The sequence below is a fragment of the Telopea speciosissima genome, chromosome 9, assembly GCF_018873765.1.
Source record: "Telopea speciosissima isolate NSW1024214 ecotype Mountain lineage chromosome 9, Tspe_v1, whole genome shotgun sequence".
Lineage (NCBI taxonomy): Eukaryota > Viridiplantae > Streptophyta > Magnoliopsida > Proteales > Proteaceae > Telopea > Telopea speciosissima.
Window position 1 is genome coordinate 23,839,767 of NC_057924.1, and position 18,153 is coordinate 23,857,919.

General features: G+C 38.4%; 1 long non-coding RNA gene and 1 other non-coding gene across 2 annotated transcripts in view; one reads left to right on the forward strand and one right to left on the reverse strand.

Annotated features, from left to right (window-relative positions):
- Positions 1 to 3,403, reverse strand: part of LOC122639314 — a 23,806-nt gene extending 20,403 nt beyond the window's left edge. The window contains exon 1 of the long non-coding RNA XR_006329499.1: positions 3,391 to 3,403. This is a non-coding gene — a long non-coding RNA (uncharacterized LOC122639314). The remainder of the gene's footprint in view (positions 1 to 3,390) is intronic.
- A 2,914-nt stretch (positions 3,404 to 6,317) lies between these two features.
- Positions 6,318 to 6,390, forward strand: TRNAV-UAC. Its single transcript has one exon. It is a non-coding gene; the product is annotated as a tRNA-Val (tRNA).
- The last annotated feature ends 11,763 nt before the right edge of the window (positions 6,391 to 18,153 follow it).

Sequence of the window (18,153 nt, forward strand, 5' to 3'; positions counted from 1 at the left end):
TTTGCCACCAATTATTTACATAAGAGAATATATTACTTGGTAGTGTAACCCAACTTCAGTTCATATGTCTTTCGCTGTGTATATGTGATATAAGGAACTTGTGGTTCAATGTGAATATAAATGACGGTCTTTTGATATGCCCTTGAGGGCAGCACCTTATACACTGGTCGGGTTTGGGGTCGTCACAACCAACCCTAATGATTAAGGAAAAAAAAAAAAGAGGTTTAAAATTTGACATTCTAGAATTAACTCACATGCAAGTTGTGAGTTAAAATCGGGGAAGAAAGTGGAGAAAGACTCTTTTACTTCTAAAATTTAATAATTACTAACTTATAATAAGTGTATTTGGTCTTGTAAGAGTGTTTCAAGTGTGTTGTTTAAAATGTATTTTAAACACATTTCTTCTTCTTTTGTGATTCAAAAATTTCTTATACTTTGTTTTCAACCATGTTATCTCACAAAAATGTTATCTAATAATTAAACAATGGGATAAAAAAATATTTTTATAAAACAAAATGTGTTACCATTGGGTTGCGTTTGATAACCATCTCGGGGAATAGTTCTTCTATGCTCCGGGAACACAAAAACACCAGAAAAGCGTTTGGTAAATCCGGGTTGTTTCTTTGTTCTTGCTTAATAAACCGACACAAAAAGGGTCAAAAGACCATCTTTGTAAAAACTAAGTGCCCGCTTGATAACCTTACGGGTGTTTCTGTTCTGGTTATGTGCTGAGAAACAACAAAACAGTTTTTTCATTTTTTGTGCTGAGAAACAACAAAACAGTTTTTTCATTTTTTGTGTTGAGAAATTGTTTTTGACCCGCTTGGTAAACCTGTTCTTGGAAACAAGAAAAACCTTTTTTTTTTAAAAAAAAAATTTAACAAAAGGATATGTTTGACACACTTTTCCAATTTTGCAAAAGAGCATAGTGAACGAATATAGGAGTTTTTATCGGGCACACTTTTCCAATTTTTAGCCAAGAAACATAGAACATGTCCAACATGTTCTGTCAAAAGTCTTCCAAGGAGCATAAATTTTGATTTTTGTTTCCAAAAACAGTCACAAAAAACACTTCGTTATCAAGCGATTTTTAGGTGTTTTTCCGTTCTGATCTGTTTCTCGTAAGGTTATCAAGCGGGCTCTACTTTTACATGTTTTTGTGTTCCAAAGACCAACTTGAGGGAAACAGAAGTGGAGGAAAATAGAATGTGTGGCCGATAAAATAACCTAAACCCAACCTAATCTCTCTTGCCTCTCCTTCAACATTTTCATCCCTCTCTCAAGGTCTCAACCCCTCTTCAACATCGTCGGCTCTCCTTTAGTCATTCGCAGTCCTCGGTCCACGGACTCCAGCCTAGAGAACTCTATCTTGAGCGCCATCTTCAACCTCTCAACCCCTCTATCTCGAGCTCCATGGAATCCAGCGAAGAAAAATCTTCATGTTCTCTGAAGAGTTTTCCACTTCCCAGCTTGAAAATCATAGTAGCCGCTACTAATTTGGGCTTCGTTTTGTTATCTCCCTTCTTGGTTCCGAAAACCCTAATCGGTTAACCCATTCTTCACGCGGTAACTATGTGTGTGTGCGTCTTTGATTATGTAAACTTTGAAGATGGATTTGGCTTTTGTCATTATTGTCCTTAGTTAATAATTTTGAGGCCCTGCTTGTATGTATTTCTTGCTTGTATGGGTTTCCTTCACAAGAATCTAGTTTGTGGGTTTATAGCAAGGTTCTAAAACTCGGGTTTCAACTAGGTTTCGACCAGTCAGAAAATGAGTTTGTTTCGGTTTCGATCATAGCTCGGTTGAAACTTGGGACTTTCTCCAGGCTAACTCAAACCTTGGTTTGGAGGCCCATGGTTTGATCCATGTTTGATATTGTTAGAAAACTGGAATTAAAAAGGAAGAGGACCGAAAGATGGCCTGAGTCGAACGAGGTCGTTCTGTCCTTAAGACAATATTTGCACCCTCCTATTTCTGCAAAGGGTTGCAGCAAACCTGCCTCCCAAGATAAATCAGGCTAAAACAGATTACTGATTGTAGAATCAGTAAACTCTTGAAGCTATTAGAGAAGGTTTTTTTTTTTGGTTATGTTTCAGACTGAGAGAATTCGTGGCCCATTTATAGGCCCACAAGACTTGTTCGGATGGGTCACACCCATTGGTTCATGTGGCTTGATCTGACAAGTCATGACTATTGGGCTGGGCTTTCATGGCTGTACGTGTGGGCTCAACATTGAACCAATAGTTGCATCCCCCTTTGACTAGCCACCGATCCAACGATTGGATCGAACCTAAGCAGCCTTTGATCAGATACCGTCGATTCCGAAAAGATTAAGGCGACATACTGCGACGAGCGAAGTGCAAAGTGCGCCATCAAAGCACCACATTGTGCCTCACACACACGTATGCGCTCGGACGGTCACCGTCCTCGCTCGCAAGTGCACCGTACAACCTTTTCCAAACATAACATGTGATAATAACACACAATTATATATAAACCAAAGGAAACGCTTCTCCGTAACCGATGTGGGACTAAATCCCACATCTATTATTTGGAAAAATTCCAACAGATATTACGGGATGGGGATAGGCCCCAAGGTAGTTTGAACTCATGACCTCTTATTTGAGGAGTTGGTCTTTTGCCAACTGAGCTGACCCCTTGGGGTCGTTTGATGCTATATACTATTTTACCAAAAACAAATAATGTATATTGTTCTTGGACATGGTATCGAATAAGGTTTGACCGGAACATAACTCCTTCAATATAAATGAGATTTAAGCAATCTTGGATTTGTTAGAAAGCTTTGTTTTGATAGCTTTCCAACAAATCCAAGATTGCTTAAATCTGATTTATATTGAAGGAGTTATGTACCGGTCAAACTTAATTTGGTGTGCACGAATGCTGTCAAAATAACTCTAGATGAAAATATTTTTTTGAAAATCAAAACAAATGAATATTTTACCATACTTTCGGTTTTTAGCAATGTTTTACCATATTAAGATTTATGGGATTTTTAGATTTGAGAAAACCCCCAATATTAGAAAGTTGAAAATTGCATTTATTGTTGAAAATTCAGTTTTTGTTCTTGAGTTGGGGGGTTGACTTTTTTTTTTCTTTTGCAAATTGATTTTTTAACTATTTTTATTGGATTCAAATAGTGGGGTATTTGCGCATGCGTATTTATGAATAATATCCTGAGATATCTTGAGTAAATGAAATACAAATACAAAAACATTTACTTAAATAATATTAGACATAAATAAGTGTTTGTCGTGGTTTTCTAGCAATTTTTGTCACAAATACCTATCTATCCTAGTTTAGAGCCAAGTTTCCCCTAGTTTCGACGGGCATCTGTCAAAACCACTGAAATATGATCAACACCATCGAAACCTGGTCAAATCCAGGGATTTTATAAAATTTCCCTTCAACTCATCTCGGAAACCTGTGAAATCGAGTTAACTCGGTGGTTTCAATAGGTTTCGATCGAGTTTTTCTTCCATGGTTTATAGTGTTTCAACCATGTGAATCTCGGTTTCCTAATTTTGAGGCTCTGTTCATATGCATCTAGGTCACTATTATATTTGTTGCTTTAAAAAAAACTCTGTTTTGATTGCTTGAAATTTCCTGCTGAGTTGTATAAATTCAAGATGTTGAGTTTCATTCTCATTTTAATTACTTAAGTTGCATTTTCATTTTCTGCCTAGATAGAGCACACCCTTTATTCCTTGATTGCCTGCTGCTCACCCTGTAGGAAGAATCATGGCAACTATTTTAAAACCCAGAGAGGAGCTCAAAGTCTTTAATTGATCTTCTTTCAGTGTCTAGACCAGATTGATTCTTCTCTATAAACTACTGGTTTGATTCAACTTGCTTTTTCCTTCTTTGATCCTTTCATAACACAGGTTGCTTGAGAAGATGTTCTAAGATTTAGGCTTCACATAGATATTACAGCCTACCATGCATTGTATGTCTCCATGATTAGTATAACAATGTTCCTAGATTTTCACTGAGAGGTGGGGGGTGGTGAATTAGTAAGCACTAAAACTACTTCTAAACTTCAATTTTAATTTTGACAAATGCAATTCTTAAATTTGATTGGCTAAACTTGGCATAGAAGATAATTCACAAAGCAGACTACCAAGTTGTCAACCCAATTTGCCAACATCCATAGTATATACCAATCACATTCAAATCATGTGCATCCCAACCTTGCTACCACAAAGTGGTCAGGTGTGCTAGGGTATACATACCTATATTGCAAGAACACTACACTCCAAGTATACAAGAAAATACAATCACACAGAAAACACAATTTTACGTGGTTCGGCAATATGCCTACATCTACGGAGCAATGCCCAACTAGGCTTGATATTTACTTAACACTCGGTTTTGAATGCAATAGTCCAAGCCTTACAATACCTGCTTCAACCTTTGATGATCATAAAGGTAAGAGTTACAACCCCGTTGGTGGATTTTAGCTCCAACAACACCTGAGGAGCACTCTCTCCTGCTTCAACCCCTGATGAACACAAGGACAAGGGCTACAACCCCAATACACTATCAAACTCCCACTTGGTAGGAACTATAGGAATGATCAAAGATTACGAACCCATCCCTTTAATACATCAATGAACTAGGAGATTCAGCTAACAATTATCTTAGTACAATATAAAACTGGGTTTGTGACGTGTTGTGTTACCTTCCTTGATGTAAACACAACCGAGAAGAACTGACAACCAAGTTCCTCTCAACAACACACTTCCAGCAGCTGCAACACTCAAATACTCAATACCTTAGGCTCTGTTTGGTTGCTAGGGGAATTAAAGGGAAGGGAAGTGAAATTTTCATACTTCAAAAAGAAACTTTGTAATCATTACCCCATATGACAATAACACTAACTCCAAATCATTCCATATTTGGTTATTAAATTCCACTTTACCTTGCATCCAATTCCCTTTAGTTTAAAATGTAAAATATATCGTTACTAAATATGGTAAGAAATGTAAGTAGTTTATACAATAACATGGGGTAATGATTACAAAAGTCTCTCTTTTAGATTTGAAAATTTCCTTTCCGTTCGTTCCCTTGAATTTCCCTTACAATCAAACAGAGCCTTAGTCTTCCTCCTTGTTCTATTTTTGTAGTTTCTCCACAGATAAGTCTGAACATTGAGCAGAGCAGCATAAGACACACTATCTCCTTTAATATTCTTCTTTCTTCTTCAAATCATCCATGCAAATAGGAAGGATGTAGAGCAAAAATATAACAGCCATAAAATATTTCTCTCCTTTCCTTGCTTGATTTCTTGTGTTTTCTCACTCACAATCTTGCTCTATCTATCTCAAAATTATAGTCTTCCATTTTTATATTTTCAGCTATTTCAATTTTAAAAATAAAAGAATTTTAATCTTGGGCAACAAGAAACCCATTTTGGAGGGAAGAACCTATTCATAGCTTGATATTTAGGAGGGAAGAATCAGAGCTTATCTCAACGGAGGACTCAAGCACGAGCTTGGTCCAACCACCCAATTTGGACCAGAAACTAGTGATAGACTGACCTCTTCTTAGTTCATAATTAAGGCATAAATCTCTCTCTATAATTCTAAATGAACTGATTCTTGTGGCATCTGAAAGAAGACTAAAAAATGAGACACTTTTGATAGAAATAGCCTTCTTCCAATTCTACTCGGATCATGCTCAAAAATTGACTCAAAAGTTGGATGAAATGTAACATGATGGGATGATTCTGCTTGCTACTCAAAAACTCCCTATGGACGTCTATCATTGTGTCCGTGTAATTTCTCAGATGTAATAGCTACTGATAATGATGGACACGGATCATAGGCTTCCGTCCTTGTGTCCACGGACCCAGAATTTAAGGCACGGATGACCGATGTAGTCAATTATGGGCAGATTTGCTTGCCTCTGTAAAATGACCATAACTCACTCATCCGATTTCCGTTTGACCAGATTCCAGTGGCATTGGAAAACAGACTCAAAGGAATTTTATATGGAGAAATATTCAACCCAAACTGAATACAAAGTTCCCAAAATCTCCTTGAACCTGACTGAAACTACTGCTTTCAGTAATGCACCATGTCTGAACTCTCACTCAGTTATTAGTTAAACCTAATTCAAATTTGATTGGAAATATAGATCATATATCTTCATTTCTTTTGTTTTTAGATCATTCCAATCCAACAACATGATAGATCAACTACCCTGAAGCTGCTGCTATTGCAACTCAATTAGTGGCCTTCTCATGCATTACCTTAGCTGCTACGTTAATAAATACAACCTTTTACATACACGATAATGTTGCTGTGGTGTAGTGGTTATCACGTCAGTCTTACACACTGAAGGTCTCCAGTTCGATCCTGGGCAGCAACAACAAATATAATTTTTATAGGTTCTACCCCTTCATTAGAACTTTTTTTGTAAAGGAATTTTAAAAAACATTTTATATAAATATTTTGTCAAACTTTTTTTCTTCCCAAGGCTGTAGGATTGATGAGGGGGCTGCTTGATTTTTGGGAGAATTACTTAGTTCCACTTGATAAGAACCGAAATTACAAGATAAGTAGGTTTCAAATTTGTTTTACATCTATTGCTACATTAGAATAAAATAAAATAAATTCAACTTAAAAAAAAAAAAAAAAGAATAAAATAAAAGAAAACTTTCGAAATTGCCCCAACTTAATTTAATTGTTTTAAAAACTGTGAAATCCGATGAAAGTGCACCTTAATTGTTGGAGTAAAAATTAAAGTGGTTATTATACCTTTAAAAAATAAAAACAAAACTCCAGCATCAAATCCAAAGGTAAGTACATCATAATTGTCGAAATAGAAAACAATAGAAACATATTAAAAAAATAAAATAAAAAAAGATGATGGTTCACCCACCATCCTATGGTTCACCAACCCCTCCTAGGGTTTTAGTATGTTCCAAAATACCCTACCAATACTTATTCCCGCCCTCTCTTGCCCTGTGGTGAATGGGATCTCATTCACAGTTTTTGTTTTTTTAGAGAATCTCTTTCACAATTGGTGGAAGGAAACTCAGTCATAAAAAAACACAAAAGTGAGAGAAACAACAAAAAAAAAAAAAAAAAAAAAAAGAAAAAGAAAAAAAAGGTAGAGAGAGTCGCGTGCCCCTTCCCTCCTATTTTCACCATCGTAGTTTAAAATTAAAATAGATTTTGGGGCAATTTTGAAAGTTTACTTTGATTTTATTCTTACATGGCATGACTATTAAGTATTAACCAACTTTGGGGATTGAGTAAATCTTTTCAAAATGGAAAGTAGTGGATGTAAAACCAATTTGAAACCTATTTATCTTGTAATTTCCGTTTTTATCTAGTAGATCTAAGAAATTGTCCCTTGATTTTATCCCCAATTTGGTGACTGAGGAGGATAATGTTTCCCTCCTGCTCTCACCTCACCTTCCCTGGAGGAGGTGAAAGAAGTGGTTTTCTCTCTTTCTTCTGACAGCCCCAGACCCAGATGGTTTTTCGAGGTATTTTTTTACATCATGTTGGGAGGTTGTTGGGGAGGGGGGCGATGTCTAGGCGGCGGTTAAGGACTTTTTCTCTGGAGGATATCTTCCTAGAACCTATACATCGGGCAATTTAGTGCTCATTCTGAAAAAAGAAAACCCAGAGATAATTTTTTACTCTCACCCCATAAGTCTTTGTAATTTTTCTTACAAAATTATTGCTAAAATTATTTCTACTAGGTTGGCCGTGCTTCTCCCTACTTTGATTGCAGAAGAACATGGTGCTTTTGTTCAAGGCAGAAACATCCATGATAATATTGCTATTGTCCAAGAAGTGGTGCAAGATTTGAACAAAAAGACCATTATGTAATGTGATCCTTAAGCTAGACATGGCGGAGGCGTATGACCGATTGGAATGGAATTTTGGCTTTGCTGACTCTTGAATTGAATTAGTCAAGAAAACAATGGAAAACTGTTGGTTTTCAATTGTGATGGGAGGTAACTCTTCTTGGTTCTTCAAGTCTACTAGAGGGTTACATTAACGCGACCCCCTCTCTCCTGCCTTATTTGGTAGATATGAAGAATTTTCAGGTTAGCTAGGTAATAAACAAAAAAGTTGTTTTGTGATGAGTGATAAGGTCTCTGACTCTTAGGCTCGCATGGTGGGGATCACTACAGGATTTGCTAGGAAGTACCTCCCACTTACTTATCTGGGGTGCCCCTCTACACGAGCAAACTCAAGGTTTGTTTCTTTGATGATTTATTGGGAAAATTAGAAACAAGATTGCGGGATGGAAGGGGAAGCTTCTATCAGCAGGGGGTCGAGTAATTCTCCTTCGACATGTCCTTGCATGCTTCTATGCCTATCCATATTCTTGCCACTATGGATCTGCCAAAAGCGTTATTGAAAATTATAATGGAATTTGTGCTGATTTTCTTAGGGGTAGCTCCAAATGGGGCAATCGGCGCCACTAGGTGGGTTGGCAAAAAGTGTGTAGGCCGTTGAAAGAAGGTGGTCTAGGCATTAGGTTTTTGGAAGACTTCAGCCTCTCCTTGAGATTAAAGAGCCTATGACATGCCCTATCTGAACAGACCCTTCAAAGTACATTTTTTAGCACAAAGTTATTTAAAAACACTCATTTGGTGTTGGCAAGGCCATGTAGAATTGGGTCTAAGTTTTGGAGAACGGTTTGGCCTACCCAGATTTTCTTGTTGCTAGATCAAAGTGGCTAATCGGCTCAGAGAATGTTTATTTTTGGCTTGACAACTGGCTAGGGGTGGACCTTCTTATCGACTATGTGGATAATGCCCTTCACATTGACCTTTCTCTACAGGTCAAGGATGTGGTTAATGAGGACAGAATGTGGGATCAAGAAATTTTAAGTCAAATTGATTTGGCAGAGGTATGGGATAGTATAACCAATGGTAATATTACAATATCCAATAAAAGAGATAAGTTGGTTTGGACTCCTTCAGGTGATGGCCAATTTACCACTAAATCTGTCCGGAATGAAGTTAAGCAACACTTGCCTATGGTGCCCTATGCAAAGTGGATTTGGAATCAAACACTGCCTACAAAGATAGCTTTTTTCACTTGGCAGGTTTTTAATGGCAAGATCCCCACAGATGACTCTTTGATGTCTATAGGCATCTCCTAGCTGTCTAAATGTAATTGTTGTGGGAATCCAAGGAGGGACACGACCAACCACTGCCTAATTGAGGGAGGTACTACGTCAAAGATATGGATTTATTTCATTAGATTATTTGATGTGGCTTTGATTGCTTCACAGGAGATGAGAAACCGAATCTTGTTGTGGCAGAATTTAGCTAGTTTCAAAAGCCTTTCTGGCATCATTTTTGGCTTATTACCTTCCTTTATTGTTTGGGAGCTTTGGTGGGAAATGAACAATAGAAGACATGGTGAAGCCCGCCGTACTATGGGAACAATTATCGAGAAAATTAAAGAGTGGGTGAGAGGTATTCCATATCCTACAAAATTCAGCAAATCACCTACTCAAAGAGAAGCCTTAATCCTATATTGTTTTGGCATGAAGACTCCTCCTTTGAAACCGAAACCCCCCACTCCTATTTATTGGTGTCTACCCTTTGTCTTGATGAAACTAAATGTAGATGGTGCAAGTAAAGCTAATCTAGGCTTAGGAGGTGAAGGAGGGGTTATTAGAAATAAGGAGGGTATTTTTTTGGCTGTTTTCTCTCATTTCTATGGGGAATGTGCTAATTCGGTGGCTGAACTAAGAGCCTTGCGGAATGGCTTATAGATGTGTTCAGACCTGAGTTTTACGGACTTTGTGATTAACTCTAATCCTGTTACCACTGTAAGTCTAGTCAACCAAAAAAAGTGTAAACTTTGGAAGGGATGGTATTGGTTCTAGGACATCCTGAGGTTATGTAACTCAACTCGCCCTTCAATTTGTTTTGCTTTTAGAGAAAATAATAGAGAAGCTGATTGGCTTGCTAACTTTGCCTGCGAATCAGCCTCAAACAATATTTTCCACTATGGGGATGAAGCCCGGGGGGTCTTTGGCGTATTCTTAGGGAAGATAAAGCTAGATTCTAGTTCTCAGAAAATAGGTTTTGTTTTGGTTTTCCTTGTGCAAGGATGTAAGGGTTAGGTGTCTCTAGGATGAATGAATGAGAGATTTAGCTCCTTTGGGTTGCGGTAAGGCGGCTATATCCTCCCTATTGTATGCTTTGTTTATTTCCACTTTTCATAATAAAATTCTAGGGGCCACCCCGGGTCCCAGATAATATTCAGGGTAAAAAAAGAACTTCACTACAAACCTGGTAGTTCCCAACTCTTCACACATTCCTTGCAACTTATGCTCTTCTTCACATTGACAATGCTACTTCATGCAATCTAGGACATGCACTGCCACATAATCATGATAAAGATATCTATTAATTGTAAACCAATCTCAAGCTATGCCATCTCAACCATCTGACCAACACTGTCATTAAATATGATGCCCATAATGATTGTAACATCTCCATAGTTGTTGCCCTGGCCTTCCAACCTTGTTGACCATAATCTCACATGTCCACTGTTATCTACCATAACCTTAGGCCACTACATTGACGACATTGTTTGCTGCCATATTATCTACATCTCTTATATCTCTACAATTGCTACCCATTGCACTGACAACTTTGTTGACTTAGTGTGTTGACAACAATTGCAACACTAGCATAATGCCCATGTGCCCAAAAATCTCCCCCTTTGGTATTGGAGGCTCAACACATGATGAGCTTGCTACCCATTGCACTAACAACTCTGATGAATTAGTATAGTGTGTTGACAACAATTACAACACTAGCATAATGCCCATGTGCTCAACATATTTAACTGATAATAAAGCCATTATTTTAAGATCCGAACTTGATGGAATCAAATAATCATGCTCATGCAATGGATTTTTACCTCTTAAAGTTCTCAAAGATATAATGGATATTCTTTTTAATCAGGATTCATATATTTTGTTGAATGCATGCTTGGATATGTTTCTCTATGTTTATTATAAGTTTTTAACATACAAGTTTGGGTATAATATTGCATAGTGAAGTTACTTAAATGCTTTCATTGGAAGTTAGTTTTAAACTTGAATATCTTTATTACGACATGATAATTATGAGAATAAGGGTTTGGCAAGTGTACTATATCAACTTGTAATTTCTTAGGGCAATAATTATGTTTTGTTTATTTATCAATGTTAGACCAAATGACTAGTAATGCAATTCCTACTCCGAATACTATCATGTGGACAAACCAAAGAGTTGAAAATATTTATTAACTTAATAACAGAAAATGGAAGAATGGCAACAAGACCAACTCAACATTCAATAAAATTGGGTGGAATGATATAAAAGTCTGATTAGAGGCTAAAGTTGGTCATCCTTTCACTAAGGAATAACTCCCAACCAAGATGAATAAATTGTAGAGTGACTATAGTAGCTTCATAAAACTCCTTTACACAATGGGTTTTGGTTGGAATTCAATTACAATGATTGCACCAGTGGATGACGATGGTGTATGGGAAAGGGTTATCAAGGTAAAATTTTCTTTCGATGATATTTGAAATTATTTTCTTGTATTTATAACTCTGTGTATAATAAGTTGTTATAAAATATTCAGGCAAACTCAACTTGATCCAAATTTCAAAGGAATGGATTACCCTACTGACATGATTTGAAACCATCTTTGAGACTTATATGGATGTGGGGATGGAGGAGGTAGTCAACACTCAAACATTCATGACAATAAATGTATTAATTATAATGATATTGACATTAACCTACCTACTCAGACATCCCCTGCAGATGTAGGTTCGGATGAAATAGAAAATAATGAAGTAGATCAAGTTCGTTCTAGTGTAAAACAGAGGTTTGATAGAACACCAATAGGTCGTAGGAAGCGGAGTTTGACAACAAATGTGTCAAGTTCATTGTAGTACATTGAGAAATTCATTGCTTGGAAAATGGAAAGGGCGAACAATATCACTCCCACATCCACTCCCGTATCCACCTCAGTTCCTTCTGCAGGTCCTTGCAACTCCCATAGCATCTTATGATTCTGCATAGTATCCTAACTCAGGTGCATCCCACCATCTGACATCTAACTTAGGAAATATGCGTATCACCAGTCCATATATTGGTTCTGATCAGGTCAAAGTTGGTAACGGTGCAAGTTTGGCCATTGACCGTACTAGCAGTTCTTTCTTTTCTTCATCTTCCCGCAAATTTCATCTCAATGATGTTTTACATGTTCCTAAAATAACCAAAAACTTATTATCTGTTAGTAAAGTCACTACTGATAATGATGTTGTTCTAGAATTTCACTCTTCTTGTTGGTTTTTGAAGGATCCTCGAATGGAGAATATTCTACTCCAAGGAATGAATAACGATGGTCTTTATCGTATCCCCACATCAACAGTGTCTTCTTCCAAGCCTAATAATCAGCCAAGTGTCTACATTGGCGAACATACCTCCAAGTCCATCTGGCATGACTGTCTTGGTCACCCTTCTTCTAGGATTTTGAACACTGTTATTCATAATTCTAAACTGCTAGTGTCTTCTACTACTGTTTCTAGTTCTATTTGTTGTTCATGTCAAATGGGAAAGTCCCATAAATTATCTTTTTCATTGAATAAATCCATTGCATCTCTACCTTTTGAATTGATTCATTCTGATATATGGGGACCTGCACCAATACCATCTATCCAAGGTTATACCTACTATATATCTTTCATTGATGATTTTAGTTGATATACCTGGATCTTTCCCTTAGTACAAAGATCAAAGGCATTAAATGTGTTTATACAATTTAATGCACATGTGGAAAATTACTATAATTATAGAAATATTAACTTTCAATCTGATGGTGCTGGTGAATATAAATTTTTGACAACTTTCTCCATCAAAAGTAAATAGTGCACAAGTACTCATGCCCTCATACTTTCAAACAAAATGGAAGGGCAGAGCAAAAACATCGCCATGTGGTGGATATAGGATTATCTCTAATGGCACATGCATGTGTATTAATGTATTTTTGGGTTTCGGCCTTTGACGTTGCTGTGTATTTGATAAATAGGCTACCAATGCCAGTATTGAGGAACAAGTCTCCTTTTCAACTGCTGTTTAAAGAAGACCATGTTTACAAATTGCTGCGAACCTATGGATGTGCTTGTTACCCTTGGTTAAGGCCATACAACAAGCACAAGTTAGAATACAGGTCAACTCGGTGTGTTTTTGTTGGGTATAGCAATTCACACAAAGGCTAGAAGTGTTACAACATCAACAATGGGAAGACCTACATTTCAAGACATGTAGCTTTTGATGAGATGTTGTTTCCCTGTAAAATATCTCCAAAAACAAATGTGTAACTTCCCTCCAAAAACAAATGTGTAACTTCCCTCCAAAAACAAATGTGTAACTTCCCTCCAAAAACAAATGTGTAACTTCCCCCCTATCTCTCCCAACCCCAAATTTATCAACACTGATGTAATCTTTCCCTGCCCCCTCCCCATAGAGAATATAGGGCTGTAATTTCCCCACCCTTTAATTCCTCTGCTCCAACTCCCAGCCCTAGCTTAGCACTCCCTAGCTTGAGCCAAGTACCTACCAACTTAGGTAGATCGGTTCAAAGCTCACAACGAGCTCCACCACAAGTGTCGTTGCCCATTGCTTTTCCACCATTACTCATAAATACAAATGAGCCAACTCAGCCCACTATAGATTAATCTGATCCAATCCAGCCCATTATAACCCAACCCAACTCATTAATATCAACCCAGCCTCAACCTACTATTGCACCTCAAAACCCAAACCATAACTCCCATCACATGGTAACCCATTCAAGAACCAGAACTACTAAACCAGTTATAAAATTGAACCTCCTCGCCACTAGGCATCCTTTACCACAAGTCCTCCTATCCACCATACCTACCCAAGAGGCTGAACCTACATCTTACACCGTTGCCAGTAAAGATCCAAAGTGGAGAATGGCCATGAGTGATGAGTTTGATGCTCTAATGAGAGATGGAACATGAAAATTTATCCCACCCTCACCCTCTTTAAATGTGGTCGGTAACAAATGGGTGTTTAGAATCAAAAGAAATGTTGATGGAACTGTCTCTCGATACAAAGCTCATCTTGTAGCAAAGGGCTTCACCCAACAAGAAGGAATCGATTACTTCGATACTTTCAGCCCTGTTGTAAAGCCAATCACTTTTCAAACAGTTCTTTCCGTAGCAGTATCTAGAGGGTGGGTGCTCCATCAATTGGACATTCAAAATGATTTTTTGAATGGAACTCTAGAAGAGAAGGTATATATGAATCAACCATAAGGTTTCATCGACCCAGCCCATTCAGATTACATATGTCATCTCCAACGTGCCTTGCATGGCCTTAAACAGCCACCACAAGCATGGGCTCATTGGCTTGGTTCTTTTTTGGTAACCCTTGGTTTTCAATCCTCTAAAGTTGATACATCTTTGTATGTTCGCAATAGAAATGGCCTGCTCATATATATTTTGATCTATGTTGATGACATAATCATCACAGGCACAACGGCACAGGAAATTCAGAATATTATTCATCAACTAGCAAATGAGTTTTCAATCAAAGATCTTGGCACTTTACATTATTTTCTTGGTTTAGAGGCTCCAAGATCCCCTCAAGGGCTCTACCTCTCTCAAACCAAGTATGCCATAGATCTTCTGAAGAGGACAAACATGGAGGCAGCAAAGCCTATGCCCACACAAAGTTCTACCGCACATCTGTCCAGCACAAGTGGGGAAACATTTTTAGATCCAACTCTTTACCGAAGCACCATAGGCACCTTGCAATACCTAACCTTGACCAGACCAGATATAGCTTATTTGGTCAACAAGGTTTGTCAATACATGCATTCACCAACAATGGAGCACTGGATTATAGTCAAACGCATACTGCGTTATATCAAGGACACACCAGATCTTGGTATTTATCTACGTGTATCCTCATTATTACAATTCAATGTGTATATGGATGCGGATTGGGCTTTTTGTTCTGATTATAGTCGATCTACAAGCGGCTATTGCATATATCTAGGTGATAACCTAGTCTCTTGGAGTTCCAAGAAGCAACACACCATTGCAAAGTCGTCTACTGAATTAGAGTACAAAGCATTGGCCAATGCTTCAACTAAACCAATATGGGTGCAACAGCTATTGGTAGATCTTGGTGTTTTATACTCGGTTCCAATATTATACTATGACAACATAGGAGCAACATATAGAACAAAGCATATAGAGATAGATTACCATTTTGTTTGCGAACAAGTAGCTGCCAAAAGTCTATGTACGCTTTGTTCCAAGTTAAGATAAAATTGTAGACATAATGAGCAAAGTCTTGCCAGGACCAGGGTATCGTGCCTTATGTACCAAGCTCACAGTTGTGGACGGATCGCTTCGCTTGAGGGGGCGTATTAAGGATAAGGAAGAGAATTCAAATTCAAATTCAAATTTGAAGGCCATCAACGGACTGCATGTTGATCAAGTCAAGGATTATCCCATGCAAGCTCCAACAACTTATCTTCTTCCTATTTCTTCTCTTGAGCACCTTGTATATAGGAGTTTGTATTACATTCAAACTCAAGTCGTCTTTGTTGTTTAAAATTCAAAATACAAGTGTAACATATCTCACATGTGATATAAATATATAGCATCACCATGAACGAGTTATTGTGGTGAACCCTTATCTCAAACTTCTTGTGGGTCTATCTTATCTTACTATATTCTTATCCTTTCATCTACAACACAGGTACCTGTCAAAATTTGTTGGACACTGTAGACACTGATTTTTTGTCACCCCCTGATTGGCAATGATGACAACGGGACATGGACGACGCACTCTCCCTCTTTTCAGACCCAAAGATACCTGACCCATAAGACCAAGAACCATGCTGAACACAAAATGGCCCATTTTAGGCCCAAAAACAAGGAAAAATGGCACTGCGCTCCCACGGCACCATGGACTCTTCCCACGGCGCTGTGGACGCCTTCCCACGGCACCGTGGGCACCTTCCCACGACACCTAGGGGATGTGTACCGGATTTCCATGGCGCCATGAAGGGGTGACATCAGCCCACTGACGTCACCCACGGCGCTGTGGAAAAGTCCCCCACGGCGCCGTGGAGGACTTATCCGGCTAGGAGAGAGAAAGGGTCCCTCCCTATAAATAGGAGGGTCCCCTCCGACATTTCCCAAGGAATTTTGGGTAGAGAGACCCTCCCCATGTGATTCCTAGCCTCTTTTCCTCCCTTTTCACCCTCATTTCCCCTCCTTCTCTCATGAGTGTGTGAGTGCTTGAAGTTTTCTTGTGGCGGACAGATCCTTCGATTGTCCCTCTGAGTATAGAGCACTTTGGCACATTGGCGTTGGTATCCCGTCTGTGCACGGATAACCATCGAAACTCCTTTGTTACAGAAGTTATTCTATATGTTTACTCTTTTCCAAATCACTCGAAAAAGCCGTTACTCTGCCGAGAAAGAAGCAGCGTTGGTCCATTCGTCTATCTCCCCTGAGCCAGGGGCATACAACCATACAGGTATAATTATTGCATTTTTGTTGATCCAATGTAGTCCTTTCATATTTTACCGTTTTAGTCCGCATTTTTCATATATATAATGTAGTTTGTTATGCTTTAGTTCAATTCATAGCATTTGAATGTAGTTCATAATATCCCCCATCCCCGTAATAAGAGAGAGACAACATTCGTCCTTATGTAGAATCTAACACAGAGAGACCGGTTTTGGCCGGGCGAGGTGGGTGCCTAACACCTTCCCACACTCATAACCTAACCCCTTAGCCGAACCTTTGGTCGGACCATATGGAGTCACGTAGCCCGATTCCGCTCACCAATGGTAGGGCTATACTTAATGGGTCCTAGGCCCTAACCCTAGGTGGCGACTTCTCATTATATTAGCATATTTTAATGCATGATCCAATTCCCCTATTTATTGATATTATACATTGACAATGTTATCCACATCTATACACATACACATGTATCTCTCAAAACCCTAAGTTGCCATATACCACAAAGGGCAAGGGCTGAGGAAACTTTCGTCCCGAAGGACCGCGGTACTCACAGTGGCGACTTCACTGGGGACATGGTGGACAAACATCCACCCGAGGTCAAACTCTCTAAATAGGTGCTATCAATAAATGACAGAATGTTCTCTCTAAACTTTTATAAAAAAAGAAAAGAAAAAATAATAATAAAAGAATATAATAAAAAATATATATATACAAAACAAAATTACAAAAAAATATATATATATATATAAATAAATACCATAATATATTTGTCTAGCTAACCCTTGTGTATACTAACCGCATCATGCATAGTGCTCGAAGTGAAATCAAACGGCGAGGGTACTCCCTGTCGTGCCTTTACCCCCGGGAAGGTGAGGCACGTCATACTAAGTACTCTGAGATCGGATGATAGCCGCTTCCTGTACCACTTTCTTGTACACATACACTGCATGGGAACCCCTCTTACCCCCGTAGTTAGTCGTTGGACCCCTTGAGTAGTCATGGGTAATTCGCGGCGAAGCTACAGCCCTTGATATTTACTGTACGCGTTTAGAATCACCAGCGAGGGTATTCACTAGTGTGCTATGGAGTGCTTTGCCACTCAAAAAAGGCACTAGCTCGATTACTCTGAGTTTGTGTGACCTATTCTCCAGGTATATCAAAAGAACCACGTGCCTATAATTTGCGACCACGAGCGATAGGTATATTGGTTCTGTCAAGGGTGGCCTTGTTCTGTCCTATGGAAGCCTACCCCTTACATGCATCATGTAGGAAAATAGACCACATATGATTAGGGTACGACACAAACTAACCTTTGTTAGCTGTAAGAAAGATCGAGTTTAGGGTCATTTGACGATTAACCTGGTTTTGATATGAGATGCCACTAAAGATAAGGAATTCCGTAGTCCCACGATGGTCCCTCAAAGAAAAATGGAAGTCCACTTCCATATAATGGAACCTTACATGTCCCTCAAGAAAAAAAAGAAGGCATCTCATCTTGACCCAGTAACTAGGATCTTTCTTTTGTTTGTTTTTTGTTGTTGTGTTCGAAAATGCTGGGGCAAT